Genomic DNA, 14,977 nt, shown 5'->3' with positions numbered 1-14,977 from the left:
TATTATTTATGTTATTTTCAAGGCGTTCGAGAATTGGATCCTGAAACGTGATGCTTATTTATTAAAGTGAAAATTCTGGAACAAGTTGGATTTAATCGGGAATTAAAGTGTTTATGTTCTTGATCGTTATCCCTGGTGATTGAAGATGCTTCGGATTAATTAATGGTAATGTGTGTTAGATTCTGTCAAGGTGGTTTTGTGATGAAATTGATCACTTGATGTTGAGTAGTTGAAGATTAAACCTTATCGTATGCCGACGTGTTGGTGAAGTTGTGGAGGGAGCCCAACTTCACATGTTGGTGAAGTCAGAAGGACTCACGTGATTGGTTGAGATGATCAATTAGGCACGAGGATGCATGCATTTCAAAGACCTCAATCTATATAGTAGGAGAAGCTTACACTGAAGGGGAGATCTGATATGGAAAACGCTGGGTGATTGGTAGATTTGTGAAGCTACAAGACAGTTTCAGACACGGCTGGTTGAAGGGCAAACAGAAGATCATCAGTTAAGAGGGAGTCTGTTGGTGCATGTTTTGTAACAGATGATCTTTTATGTTTGTTAGAATTGAGAGCAACGGTCAAAGGGGAGTCTGTTGGTGCATTTTGTGACCGTCGCTATGCAATTCTGTTCAGCGGAAACGAAGTACAAAGTTAGAACAACTTCGCCATAGGCGAAGTTATAACAACTTCACCTACAGGCCCAAGCCCGTGAAGTTGTTTATATATATATATATGTGTGTGTGTCTTGGTTAGGTTTGAGCATCCAAAAAAGTTAGAGTTTTGTGTGATCAGTTTATTTGTCTAGAGAGAAACCGAGAGGGAGAGTCGTGTGGGACGGCCCGAGGTAGAGCTCACCTCGGGTCGGCCGTCATTTGTTTTCGTGTTTGGTATGTAATGTGTTTCGGTTATTATATAAAAGATCTGCAGATGTGTTTATCCCATTCGTGTGTTTATGTGAGTGTAATCGTGTTCTACGTCTTCTACACCATAAACGAGCCTAGGAGGATTCCGCACTCCTAGACCTCGTGCGGATCTCGTATCGATCGACGACGACCCGGGGGGGCTTACACCACGAAAGAATGAAAAGGTTGTCGGTTTCAAGGACAAATCTAAGTGGTGCGCCTTCCACGAAGACTTTGGCCATGCGACAGACGAGTGCATCGGCTTAAGGAAGGAAATTGGTTACCTCCTGAGCAAGGGCCACTTTAAAGAACTCTTGGGAAGGAAGAAATCCAAGGTCCAGGATCCTGAAGACCTTCCACAAAAACCAACACCACCACCACCAGATGCTCATGTGATCAACTTTGTCTCCGGAGACTACGAAATATTTTAAGATTCTTGTGCCATAAGAGACGATCCCGTAGTAGAATTCGAACTAGACGACGAGAGAAGACCACTCATCCCCACTACTCGAGTGACTTATCAGAGAATCTTTTTCAATTCAAGGATCCAGGATCCTCATCAGGACAAGCTGGATATGCAGACGATCAATTTCATCTCCGGAGGTTCTGACATATGTGGAACTTCTTTCTTTGCAGCAAAAAGACTCGCTAAAGAGATAAAGATGGATAGCGGAGATCGACCAATAGTGTCAACCACCTTAACAACAGACAAGAGAATCTTCTTCGATGAGGAAGACAAAATGAACATTCAGGATCCTCATCACGACGGTTTGTTTATTACTTTATTTATCTCTAACCATTATGTACGCAGGATCCTAGTAGACGGTGGTAGCTCGGTCAACATTATCCAACATGATGTCCTTAAGAAGATGAACATCCCGGATTCAAAAATCATTCCTAGAACTTCGGTGCTAGTCGGTTGGATAATGTTATTTTAGGGGACATCAACCTCCCAATTTATATCGAAGGGTTAAATTCATACCAAAAGTTTTGTGTTATAGATAACCTTTCCTGTTGCAATGTTATTTTAGGTAGGCCATGGCTCCATGGAATGAAGGCTGTAGCCTTAACTTATCACCAGTGCATCAAGATACCTACTCCTTGGGGAGTTGTAAAGATAGTAGGTGACCAAGCGAAGGCCAATAACTATTATTCATCGTCAATGAAGCCGACAGCCAAGCCAACCATAGCAATTATAGCAACATCCTAGGGACGTGCTAGAAGCTCGGGAGAAAGACCTTAAAGAAGTATCATTGGACCCCGAAGATCCAGAAATAAAGGTGTTCTTAGTAAGATTGAGGAGGATATAATATCCTTCTTAGGAGAAAGAAGATCTACTTTTGCCTTCAAGCACTCGGACATGACAGGTATTTCAAAAGAGGTAATCACTCATAAACTCGGCCTTGATTTATCTGTTAAACCCGTCCATCAGAAGCGAAGGAAATTTGCTCCTGAGAGGAACAAGATCATACAAGAAGAAGTTGAAAAACTTCTTAAGGCCGGTATGATCAGAGAGGTTCAATATCCTCGATGGCTAGCTAATGTGGTCGTTGTTTCAAAAAAGAATAGAAAGTGGAGGGTGTGTGTCGATTTTACCGATTTAAACAAGGCATGCCCCAAGGATCCTTTCCCATTGCCACATATAGATTCTATGGTGGATGCAACGGCAGGACATGAAATGCTTACTTTCATGGATGCTTCCTCTGGATTTCAACAAATTCAGATGGAACCATCTGATCTGGAAGATACTGCATTCATGACTCCTACCGGCATATATTGTTATACTGCTATGCCCTATGGACTAAGAAATGCAGGGGCAACATACCAAAGATTAGTCAACATGATGTTCAAGGATCAGTTGGGTAAGACTATGGAGGTCTACATAGATGATATGGTGGTAAAATCAAAGAAAGCTGAGGATCACCTTAGAGACCTCGAGGAAGCATTCAATATCCTTGACCAATATAACATGAAACTGAATCCGTCAAAATGCCACTTTGGTGTTAAGGCTGGAATGTTTCTGGGATATATGGTGACTAAAAGAGGAATTGAAGAAAGCCCTGAACAGATTGAAGCCATCATCAACCTTAAGTAGCCTGCAAACGTCAAGGACGTCCAAAAACTAACGGGAAGAATAGCTGCTCTCAACCGATTCATCTCAAGATCCTCCGAGAAATGCAAAGACTTCTACGATATTCTTAGAAAGAATAAGAAGTTTGAATGGACAGAAAAGCATGAGGCTGCGCTCAAGTCGTTGAAGGATTACTTATCCTCAGCACCATCCTTAATGAAGCCTGTGGACAGAGAATATTTGTATTTATACCTAGAAGTTTCAGGTAATGCAGTAAGTGTTGTTCTCGTCAAGGATCATGAAGGTGAACAACACCCCGTATATTATGTAAGTAAGAGTCTGTTAGATGCAGAAGCCAGGTACTCTCATCTTGAAAAATTAATTCTTGCTTTAATTATGGCTTCTACTAAATTGAGACACTATTTGAAACTCATCCTATTATTTTGAGAACTAATTATCCTGTGAAGAATGTTCTTAGAAAGCCAGAGTTATCAGGTAGAATGGCCAAATGGGAAGTGAAGTTAAGTGCATATGATATCCAGTCGAGCCGAGAACAGCAATCAAGTCTCAAGCACTGGCGGACTTTGTGGCTGATTTCACTAGTGATCTACAAAAAGAAGCTGACTTGGAGGTCCAACAACTGGAAAAGACCAAGGATCCTTGGTTTCTCTTCACAGATGGAGCATCCAACGTAAGAGGAACGGGATTGGGCATACTACTGAAATCGCCACAGGGGGACATAATACCCCAGTCCATTGCATGTGCATTCCAAGCTACCAACAATGACGCATAATACGAAGCACTCATAGCAGGTTTACTTTTAGCCAAAAGTATGAGGATCAGGTATCTTCAAGTTTATATGGATTCTTTACTCATTACTAACCACTTTAACGGTTCTTATACCGTAAAAGGTGAAAATATGATCAAATATTTAGAAATTGTGAAGGAATTAGCAAAATCCTTCGAAGTGTTTAGTATAGTACAGGTACCAAGAGAGGAAAATGCTGGGGTAGACGCCTTAGCAATTTTAGCCTCATCCCTAAAAATACTAGAAAATACGAATATCCCAATTATTCACATACTCTCACCTGTAATAGGAGAGCAAGAAGTTGGGGAAATAACAAGTGATAAGCATATTGTACTTTGGGATCCATTATCCTCAGACAATCAAGGATCCTGGATCCTCCCGATCAAAAAGTACATTCAGACTGGAGAGATCCCAACTACAGAGAATCTAAAATCCTTCAGACTCAAGGTATCGCAATATATTTTATTAGATGATATGCTATACAGAAAATATCTTGCAGGTCCATACTTGAGAAGCATCGAGGATCCTGAAATCCAGAAAGTACTTAAAGACTTTCACGAAGGAGACTGCGGCAACCACACAGGTGGAAGAGCATTATTTTCCAGGATACTCAGAACTGGATACTTCTGGCCAACAATGAAGAAGGATGCAATGGAGTACTCAAGGAAATGTGATGCTTGTCAAAGACATGCAAACATACTTCATCAGCCAGCGGAGCCTCTATATCCTATATCCTCCTCATGGCCTTTCATGAAATGGGGTATGGATATTGTAGGAAAGCTACCAAAAGCACCAGGTGGAAAGGTCTTTATGCTTGCTATGACTGATTAATTCTCCAAATGGATTGAGGCAGAAGCATTCGTACAAGTCCGAGAAAGGGAAGTGATATCTTTTATTAAACGAAATATTATAACTAGATTTGGTGTTCCTGCCGAAATTGTTTGTGACAATGGCTCCCAATTTATCGGGAGTAGAACTACTAACTTTTGTAACAGCTGGGGCATCAAAATGATTACTTCCACTCCGATTCATCCTCAAGCCAATGGCCAAGCCGAGTCTAGCAACAAGATCATCATCAACAAACTAAAGAAGAAGCTAGGATCCAAGAAGGGAAAATGGGTTGAAGAACTTCCTTATGTCCTTTGGGCTGACAAGACTACGCCTAAAATGCAACAGGCCAAACACCCTTCTCATTGGTGTTTGGATCAGAAGCTGTGATCCCTACAGAAATGGTGGTTCCTACGGCAAGAACGAGCATCCGTGATCCTGAAGCCAATAAAGAAATCCTTCTTGAAGATTTGGATACTAAAGAAGAACTCAGAGACCTAGCCAAGATCAGGATGACAGCATATCAACAAAGGGTAGCTGGGGCATACAACAAAAATATCAGAATCAGGAGATTTCAAGAAGGAGATCTAGTATTAAGGAAAGCCTTCCAAAACACAACAAATCCGGCTGATGGGAAGCTAGCGCCCAAATGGGAAGGACCTTATCAAATTGAGTCGGAAGCAGAAAAGGGGGCATATCATTTGCTCACAATGGAAGGCAACAGGTTACCAAGAGCATGGAATGCCATCCACCTCAAGAAATATTTTTTCTGATCAGGATCCACTATCCTGAGAGGATATTTTATCCTAAAAAGGATATAGGATCCTTAAATCGGTAACATCTTTCTGAATCAATTATTCTTTTTGAATTATTACTGTTAATTTAAGGATAATATATGCTTAACACTTTATTTTTTCCAAGTATTGAATAACCATGCAGGATTATAATGATTCATTTGATGTTCAAGAGGTTGGCCACCTCTCCTTTGCATTTGAGGTATTATCTTATTTCCCTTGGCCTAGCCCACGTTTGGATATGACCCCCGATGGTCATGTCCCCTACGGTTTAAAGGTTTTCACCTTTCTCACGATCGCCAGTTGCGCACGCTATCCGATGTATAGTCCGGGGCAGTGGGACCAGTACACTTTTAGTGGCTGATAATTTCATTGTTTCCGGCTATATGGAGGATCCTCCGATTTATGGTAGACGTACCATACCACCGGTTTATAACGTTTTCACGTTATCTCACGTTTGGGCTAAATCCCGGTTTGGGCGAGTCCCCAGTTAACATCCGTATTTGGGCTTGTCCCCAGTTGCACGAGCTTGTCCCCAGATTACACGGGCTTGTCCCCAGATTACACGGGCTTGTCCCCAGATTACACGGGCTTGTCCCCAGTTACACGGGCTTGTCACTAATTGTACGGGCTTGTCCCCAGTATATTATTTGGGCTTGTCCCCAGCATAATGGGTTTGATCCCAGTTAACATTATGAATTATATGCAACAGATTAACTAAGTTTTTGTGAAGATCAAAAATCTAAGGATCCCGGATCCTAAAGCTATTCCTTCGAAGACAAATGAGATTTCAACACTTCTGGTAACTTAGGTCTATCTTGACCTTCTGGTATGATCTCTGCTAATTAACTTATCTATAATATTTGTTGCAATAATTTTGGATCTATCAGTTCAAAAGGATTATTCCTTTAAAATTATTTTAATACTAAAAATTTTGCCTATCTTAAGGAAACTTTATCTAAAAATTTACCCTTTGAGGAAATTCTATTGTATAAATTTTATCAACTTTTAAAGATGTCTTATCCTAATATTTGTTATTTAAGGATATTCTTTTCTAATATTTTTTCCTTAAGGATATTCTATCCTAAACGATTTTCATAAGGATCTTTTATCCTAACGATCTTTTGCTTAAAATTATTCGTCAAAGTCTTAACAATGTTAAGATTATATCTAACAAAATTTTTGAAAATAAATAACAAGTAAAAAGTCAAAAGATTTATATATTAATAAGCCGCAAGGACTTATCCAAAATTCTTAACCCGGACTTCACCATGCAAAAGACGGACCATCCATCCGGGTTAAGTAAGCGTTACTAACAGTTTATAAGTGCAGGAAATTTAAAAACATGGGCAACAAAGGCTTCATCCCCACACACAGAGGATCCCTCCACCTTTGTCACCCCCGCAGATTGTCTTAAGGATCATGGATCCTTTATTCTAGTTACTACTATTTATTACAGACCATAGTACTTGTTCATGAAAAACATCAACACAAAATAAAAAAGTGGGCTCGGGCCTTGTCTTTTAATATCAAAGGAAATCTGCCATTATTCTTCCAAGAACCCGGGTTCGATCCCCGGCAACGGTGCCAAAAACTTGATGTGTGAAAATGTATAATATAAATAAAGAACGAATCACAATTAAGCTTTAAATTTATAAAAACGAAAATCCTATAGAAACCACACAAAATCGGCAAGTGTACCGATCATAAATAGTATAGCATCAAGGAAGTCCGGATGTCGAACTCAAAGACACGTGAAAACGTTTATGATAAAGAAAACTCTAACCAAGACTTACCAAAATAATATTTATTTAATTTTTAAGATTTTATTTAACTACTTAAATTAATTTAACTAAACGAAAACATTTGACAAAACACTTTTAGAAAACTTTGATTTAAATTCAATATGTAAAAACGTCTACCTAGGAATGAATCATGTTGACAGAAATAACAAGACAACGGATTGAAAATATTCAAGACACCGGTTATAAAAGATGACACAACCAAAACTTGTATAAGAAAGTCAAATTACCTCTCAGTCTCTCTAACAAACTTTAACTTATTTTAGTTGATTTTTAAAGAACAAACCGGAAAAACAATTATCAACGTGTTCAAATATCGACTCTCCTCTCGGTCTCCTCGACACACTATCCTAATGGAGACGAATACTACGCAACCAAGGATAGAGGAACAATTTAATTTAACCCAAATTAAACCAACTAATTGCACATAAACACTCAAACTTGACAAGACAAAAACCCGCTCTCGCGCGGTCTTAATTCTAACAAGTAAAAGCAATGAGACAATATTACTTCTTATCACCTATCGGTCTCAAAGAAGGTGTATTTAAACTGATTTTAGATGATATATTACCCAATTATCCCTACGGTTGTACTTCCCGCAAATAAACCCAAAACACCAAGTAAAGAGCTTAACAAGCAATCAATTAATCAAAACCGATTCAATTAACTAATGCAAGAGGATTATAAGCAATAACAAATAAAACACAGCCATCACACACAATCTAATTTATGGTTTAGTTAAACTTTACATCAATAATTTAAGTCTTGAACATTAACAATCCATTAAACAAGTTAAAGCTATGCAACAATCATCTATCCTAGGTAGAACAAACAAGTTTAGCTACTCATCACTTTTGGACAGCCACAAACAATCAAAGTAAACATCATAAACATCAATATAAACATGATAAAACTCATTCAAGATCCAAACACAATTAATTACAAGTCAATCTATCAATCAATTGTAAAACAATGTAAAACAAAAGACCAAATCAATCAAAGTTAGGGTTCTTGACAATAACTAAAGTTTATGAGTGATTTACTTAAGAGTATAGCTGAGATTTATGATTGTTTGAAGCCCCTAGCTGCTGCCCCAAGCTTCCTTCTTCTTTCTCCAGCCGTCCTTGACCACCAGCCGCCAACAGCTTCCCTTTTTTTCCACATCTTTCCATAACCTACACAAAACATTTCAACTTTGTAAAACTTTGCACTTAACCCCTAAACTTACATAAATTTGATATTAAATCATTAAAACATTATAAAATTGTAAGGAAATATAAGTGTGTTATTCAACACATCAAACATCCCCACACTTAAGACTTTTTCGTCCCTAAAAAAGATTTTACTGCAGTTGGATCAGAATCGGAAAATCAAAGTTAAATCAAACATATAGGTTATATTTTAAAGCTCAGAAAAACGCAAAAACCGCGACCATCGATATTGTTGTCCACCTAAACCCATGCCTTAATCTTTACCGGGACAAATAAGATCCGACAATAATATTACTTAGTGGTTTACACAATTAAGACCCGCTTATTTTCTGCTTTTACCGGACCAGACCACCCCAACTTGACTTAAACCTCAAAGTTAGCAGAATTAAAACTTTGTTGCTCAATATTTATGAATAGTTAAGACGATCAAGGGTATTGTTTATCCACCTAAGCTTAAGCATCAAAGTCTACCAAGCAGCCATTAGATATGATTAAGGTTCAATTATTTATAGCCAGTGCTCCCCACAACATGACATACCCCCGTTATCAAGCAATACCCCAAATCCATAACCATAGGTGAGTATGCAAAATTTTTATCTGTAGGGCTTACATGTAGCGTGTCCCTTGTGGTCCGTTTGTTAATGGTAATAAGACGCGAGCAAGGGGACCCCACATGACAAACAGCGTGGATGATCAAGTCTGTAGTGTATTTTGTACTTTCGTACTGTTGTGATCATGTTTATAGACTTAAAAGGGTTTGCTCTTTGGCTTTATTTTAAATATTCACAACCCCACTTAGGAATTGTGAATACCCAGCTAAATAGATTGCATACAGACCCATGGTCTCCGGACCCGAAGCATCCCATCAATACAGGATTTAAGGTTATAAAACCATACGCCGATGAGATGTAAAACACTAAACTAGCATTTTAATATTTATATCACAGGCTACACGGCATACTCTAACGTTAAACCTACCCAAGCATCATATGATAACGTATTCAGATTTTTAAAACTCATGATATTTCCAATTTTTTTCATACCAAAATTTGAGGCTTGAGTATGGCCCGACCTTTCATTGCTTATTTTCCACTGACAAAACGCTTTACCCACAAAAGATTTCCGTTTAACCGTTTTATCAAATTTGCCCTTTCATTTTCAAGGCTGAGCCTACCGAAACATCCCAAGTTAAGTGCGTTTTCTTTTATTTATCTCATATTATTAGTAGTTTGAAAAACCGATTTCTGAATAAAATCATCATCTCCGACTTTAACGCAAAAGAAACTAAAAACAAGGGACATTTTTAAGAAGTGGTCTTGGGTCGTGCCTTGATTAAACTTTGAAACTTTGACACTTAAACCCTCCAAGTTCTCTTTTTCTTGCCTTTTTTTCCACATCTTTCCATAACCTACATAAAACATTTCAACTTTGTAAAGCTTTGCACTTAACCCCCTAAACTTACATAAATTTGATATTAAATCATTAAAACATTATAAAATTGTAAGGAAATATAAGTGTGTTATTCAACACATCATCTTTGATATCCTTCATCGCCCACTTAAGCTGCATCCTCAACCGCAGCATCACATTCTCCCTTGCCAGCTTCAAACGCCTCCTTAACACCATTGGTCCCAGCCTCGGTGTTCTCAACCATTTCTTCATCATCCTCACCACCAAGGTCGTCAAGAGAAGCCTTCCATTTCTCCACATCCCAGGCCGACTTGTCAAAAGCAGGATCACCGGCCTCCGTCGCCATCTTGATCCGCGCCTGGAATATTGACCTAGCAGCCCACACCTTGGCTTCATCAGTTGCCTGCTCTACTGCCTCTTGACGTTGGACTTCGGCTAAGGATAGCTGATCCTCCAACTGTTTCTTTTCTTTGGAGAGCTGGATCATTGCCTTGTCCTTAGCAACCATAGCTTTCCCTAACCCAGACATTTTTTCGCTCATCTGATAGATAATTTTTTTCATAATGGTCCCTCATAGCGGTCACAGCCTATCAATAAATCTCATATCAGGGTTGGAACAATATTGGATCCTAAAATGCGAAATGACAAAATACAATATACTTACAGAGCAAACGATGTCACAATGGGTCTCAGGATCAGAGGATCTTTTCCACTTGGAAGCTGCGGACTTGACCCTGGTCGTGGCAGTCTTAGGTTCGGAGCTAGTGCCAGCCTTTTAAGCCTCCTTCTTGATAGCAGGAGAAGTGACCATACAGTCTATGTCATATAGGGAGAACTTGAGAGCGGATTTTCCTGATTTTTTAGTGCCTATAGAAGAAAAGTCGACAGATAAGTACTCTATTTTATTTTATTTACTTTAAAATTATTAACTTACTTGACATGCTTGAACTTGAAGGGATATCACAAAAACCTTCAACAAATCGAGCTTGAAAGGTCCTAACTTCGGTATCCAGCTCTAGGAACCGTTTTGCTTTTTCTTCTGTTCCAGGTAATTTGCTCAATGGAGCGAAGTTCTCAACTGCAGACAACAAAAAAGAAAAAGGATTAAAATTGAAGAATAAAGGATCCTGCTATTCCGTAAGGATCCAGGATCCTACCCTTCGTGACCCACATTGATGGAAGATCAATTCCCCCTGGTATTGAGTCGCGTTTTACGAAGAAGAACTGATTCCTCCACACGGAATCGTTTAGCGTGGCTTTTGAGATCGGATGAGGCTGTCGGGGCTTGGATTTGAAGATAAAACGAGCAGGACCGTAGGTAGTGAGGGTATATAGATATGATAACTCGGGAAGGAAAAAATCGACTTTTTCCTCTTCAATGATTCTCTCGATGATGATAAGAACCCTCCAAATCATCGGCATAGCTTGTATGTAAGAGATGCCGGTAGAATCGAAAAAACTTTGGTTAAAGGACGGAAAAGGGTACTTGTAGCCGATAAGAAAGGGAGTTGCCGGAAAACACGCCCAGACCTTGGAATACACGTCGCAACGAACACTGGATACATAAAGGCGGAATAGGGTTTTTAGGGGAAATAACGGGTGGAACTCGTCAATCTCTGGATCTGTCAGTTTACAAATCCCAGAAGATGGGTTGGCTATGAGGCATTGGGGTTCCATTTCCGACAACTCGCGGTCTTCGAAAGTTTGTTCGGAAGGGTTAGAAGCAGCCGGAGAAGAAGAAGAGGAAGCAGCAGACATGATTAAAGAAAATAAGAGAAAGAGGTAGAAAGGATACCTGATGCGATGGAAGGAAGTGTGTATATAATCAAAGATATAGTGGGGCATATATAGACGGTTATAATTAACCTTGGGGGTTAAATGGTAAATATTCTGGCAAAACCATCCCATCTATCAGTTTTCACAGTGATTTTGAATTTCAAAACGACAGCTGTATTCCACTGTCACCCGCCATTTTGGGGGCAATTGTTAGGCCATGAATTTTATACTGAGGATCCTTTATCCTTAACTGTCTTATGGATAGTTTATCCTTGAAATATGTGTCAGGATATGAAGGATCGACGATCCTCGGTATTACTTGTTTACTAATGATTGCGTTTAGTATGGTGATGTGTTGGACAGGTGTGACAACTTTAAGGCGTACTTGCATCAATTATCCTCACAGAGCATTCTCTAGCTGGAGAATGGATCCAGGATCCTACTTCAATGTAGCTGTTAATGGACGAACTCATGTGAAGATGAGCGTGCAAATATCAACAACGGCTATAAGACTCATTCTCCCGCTTATCTCGCTACTGGATGGCTATTGGCACGTGGTCAAAGGTCGTGGAGCGACTAGGTGGAAGACTTCCGGATAGTTAGGGAATTGTTAGTGATATTTTTTATTTAAACGAGCTATGATAGAGTAGAAAAACACATGTATCAGCACACACACTAGAGCAGAAACAAGCATTCTCTCTATTCACTAGCTTATTTTGTAATCTCTATCTTTGGCTCCACTACGTTTGTAACACCCTTTTTATCTAATATAAACGACGGTGATAGTTTTCACCGTCCGGGGGTTTTTTGTGCCGTAGATCACGATAATCATATACTCATCGACCAAAGGTTACCTTGTTGATCCTTGACCGAAAAGATTCGACCAACGATTACTTAGTTAATCATTGACTGAAGAGATTCGACCAAAGATTACCTTGATAAGTTTTGACCGAAGTAAGACTATCTTGGTTAAGGGCTTTTTCCCTCGTGATAAAACCTTTGTGTTCACCAATATTACGCTTATGCACTTGTCATTATCAAGTTAGCACCTTACCTCACTTAACAGATTTGGATACTTGATCCTTAGCAGATTTTTGTCCAAAACACTTCCCATTTGGGTGCTAATGTTCCATCAGCCGGATTAGTAGTATTTTGGAAGGCTTTCCTCAATACTAAATCTCCTTCTTGAAATATTCTGATCCTTATATTCTTGTTGTATGCCACAGCTACCCTTTGTTGATAAGCTGCCATTCTGATCTTGGCTAGGTCTCTGAGTTCTTATATAGTATCCAAGTCTTCAAGAAGGATTTCTTTATTGGCTTCAGGATCACGGATACTCGTACTTGCTGTAGGAACCACCATCTCTGTCGGGATTACTGCTTCTGATCCAAATACCAACGAAAAGGGTGTTTGGCCTATTGCATTCTTGGGTGTTGTCCTGTCGGCCCAAAGGACATATGGTAGTTCTTCTGCCCACTTTCCCTTCTTGGATCCTAGCTTCTTCTTTAAATTGTTGATGATGATTTTGTTGCTAGACTCCGCTTGACCATTAGCTTGAGGATGCACTGGAGTAGAGGTAATCATCTTGATGCCCCAGCTGTCACAAAAGTTAGTGGTTCTTTTCCCGATAAACTGGGAACCATTGTCACAAATAATTTCCGAAGGGATACCAAATCTAGTAATAATATTTCTTTTAATGAAAGATATCACCTCTTTTTCGCGTATTTGAACAAAAGCTTTTGCTTCTATCCATTTTGAAAAGTAAACCGTCATTGCAAGCATGAATACCTTTCCTCCTGGTGCCTTAGGTAGTTTGCCTACAATATCCATACCCCATTTCATGAAAGGCCATGATGAGGATATAGGATACATAGGTTCTGCCGGTTGATGAAGGATGTTTGCATGTCTTTGACAAGCATCACACTTCTTTGAATATTCCATGGCGTCTCTCTTCATTGTTGGCCAAAAATATCCTATTTTCAGAATTCTAGAAAACAAAGCTTTACCTCCAGTGTGATTACCACAATCACCTTCGTGAAAGTCTTTGAGCACCTCTTGGATTTCAGGATCCTCGATGCATCTCAAGTATGGACCTGCAAGAGATTTTCTACATAGCATATCATCTAACAAAATATATTGTAATACCTTGAGTTTGAAGGATTTGGGATTCTCTGTAGCTGGGATTTCTCCTGTTTTAATGTACTTATTAATTGGGAGGATCCAGCATCCTTGGCTAGCTGAGGATAATGGATCCCAAAGCACGATCTGTTTGTCAGTTGTTATCTCCCCAACTTCCTGTTCTCCTATTGCTGGCGAGAGTATACGGATGAATGGGATCTTCTTATCTTCTGGAATTTTCAAGGATGTGGCTAAATTTGCTAAGGCATCTGCCCCAGCATTTTCTTCCCATGGTACCTGTATTATACTAAACAATTCGAAGGATTTTGCTAATTCCTTCACAATTTCTAATTATTTGATCATATTCTCACCTTTTACGGTATAAGAGCCGTTAAAGTGGTTAGTTATAAGTAAAGAACCCATATAAACTTGAAGAAACCTGATCCTCATTTGTTTGGCTAAAAGCAAACCTGCGATAAGTGCTTCGTATTCTGCCTCATTGTTAGTGGCTTGAAATGCACATGCAATGGACTGGGGTATTATGTCCCCCCTGTGGCGATTTCAGTAGTATGCCCAATCTTGTTCCTCTTATGTTGGATGCTCCATCTGTGAAGAGGATCCAAGGATCCTTGGTTTCTTCTAGTTGTTTTACTTCTAAATCAGCTTCCTTTTGCATGTCGCTACCGAAATCAGCCACAAAGTCTGTCAGTGCCTGCGATTTGATTGCTATTCTAGGCTCATACTAAATGTAATATGCACTCAGCTTCACAGCCCATTTGGCCATCCTTACTGACAATTCTGGTTTTCTAAGCACATTCTTAACAGAATAATTAGTTCTCAAAATAATAGTATGTGTTTCAAAGTAATGTCTCAATTTAGTGGAAGCCATAATTAAAGTAAGAATTAACTTCTCTAAATGAGAATACCTGGCTTCTGCATCTAGAACACTTTTACTTACATAATAAATAGGATGTTGTTCACCTTCATGATCCTTTACCAAGACGGCACTTACTGCATTTCCTGAGACAACTAGATATAGATATAAGGATTCTCCATCCACAGGCTTCATTAGAGCTGGAGCTGAGGATAAGTAATCCTTCAAGGCTTTGAGCGCAGCCTCATGCTTTTCCGTCCATTCAAACTTCTTATTCTTTCTCAGAATGTCATAGAAGTCTTTGCACTTCTCGGAGGATCTCGAGATGAACCTGTTGAGAGCGGCTATTCTTCCCGTGAGCCTTTGGACATCTTTGGCATTTG

Source organism: Bidens hawaiensis, unplaced genomic scaffold, assembly GCF_021521415.1.
Source record: "Bidens hawaiensis isolate Kalapana, Puna unplaced genomic scaffold, B.hawaiensis_p1.1 tig00035120_1, whole genome shotgun sequence".
NCBI classification, from domain to species: Eukaryota; Viridiplantae; Streptophyta; class Magnoliopsida; order Asterales; family Asteraceae; genus Bidens; species Bidens hawaiensis.
This window is presented reverse-complemented; position numbering follows the sequence as displayed.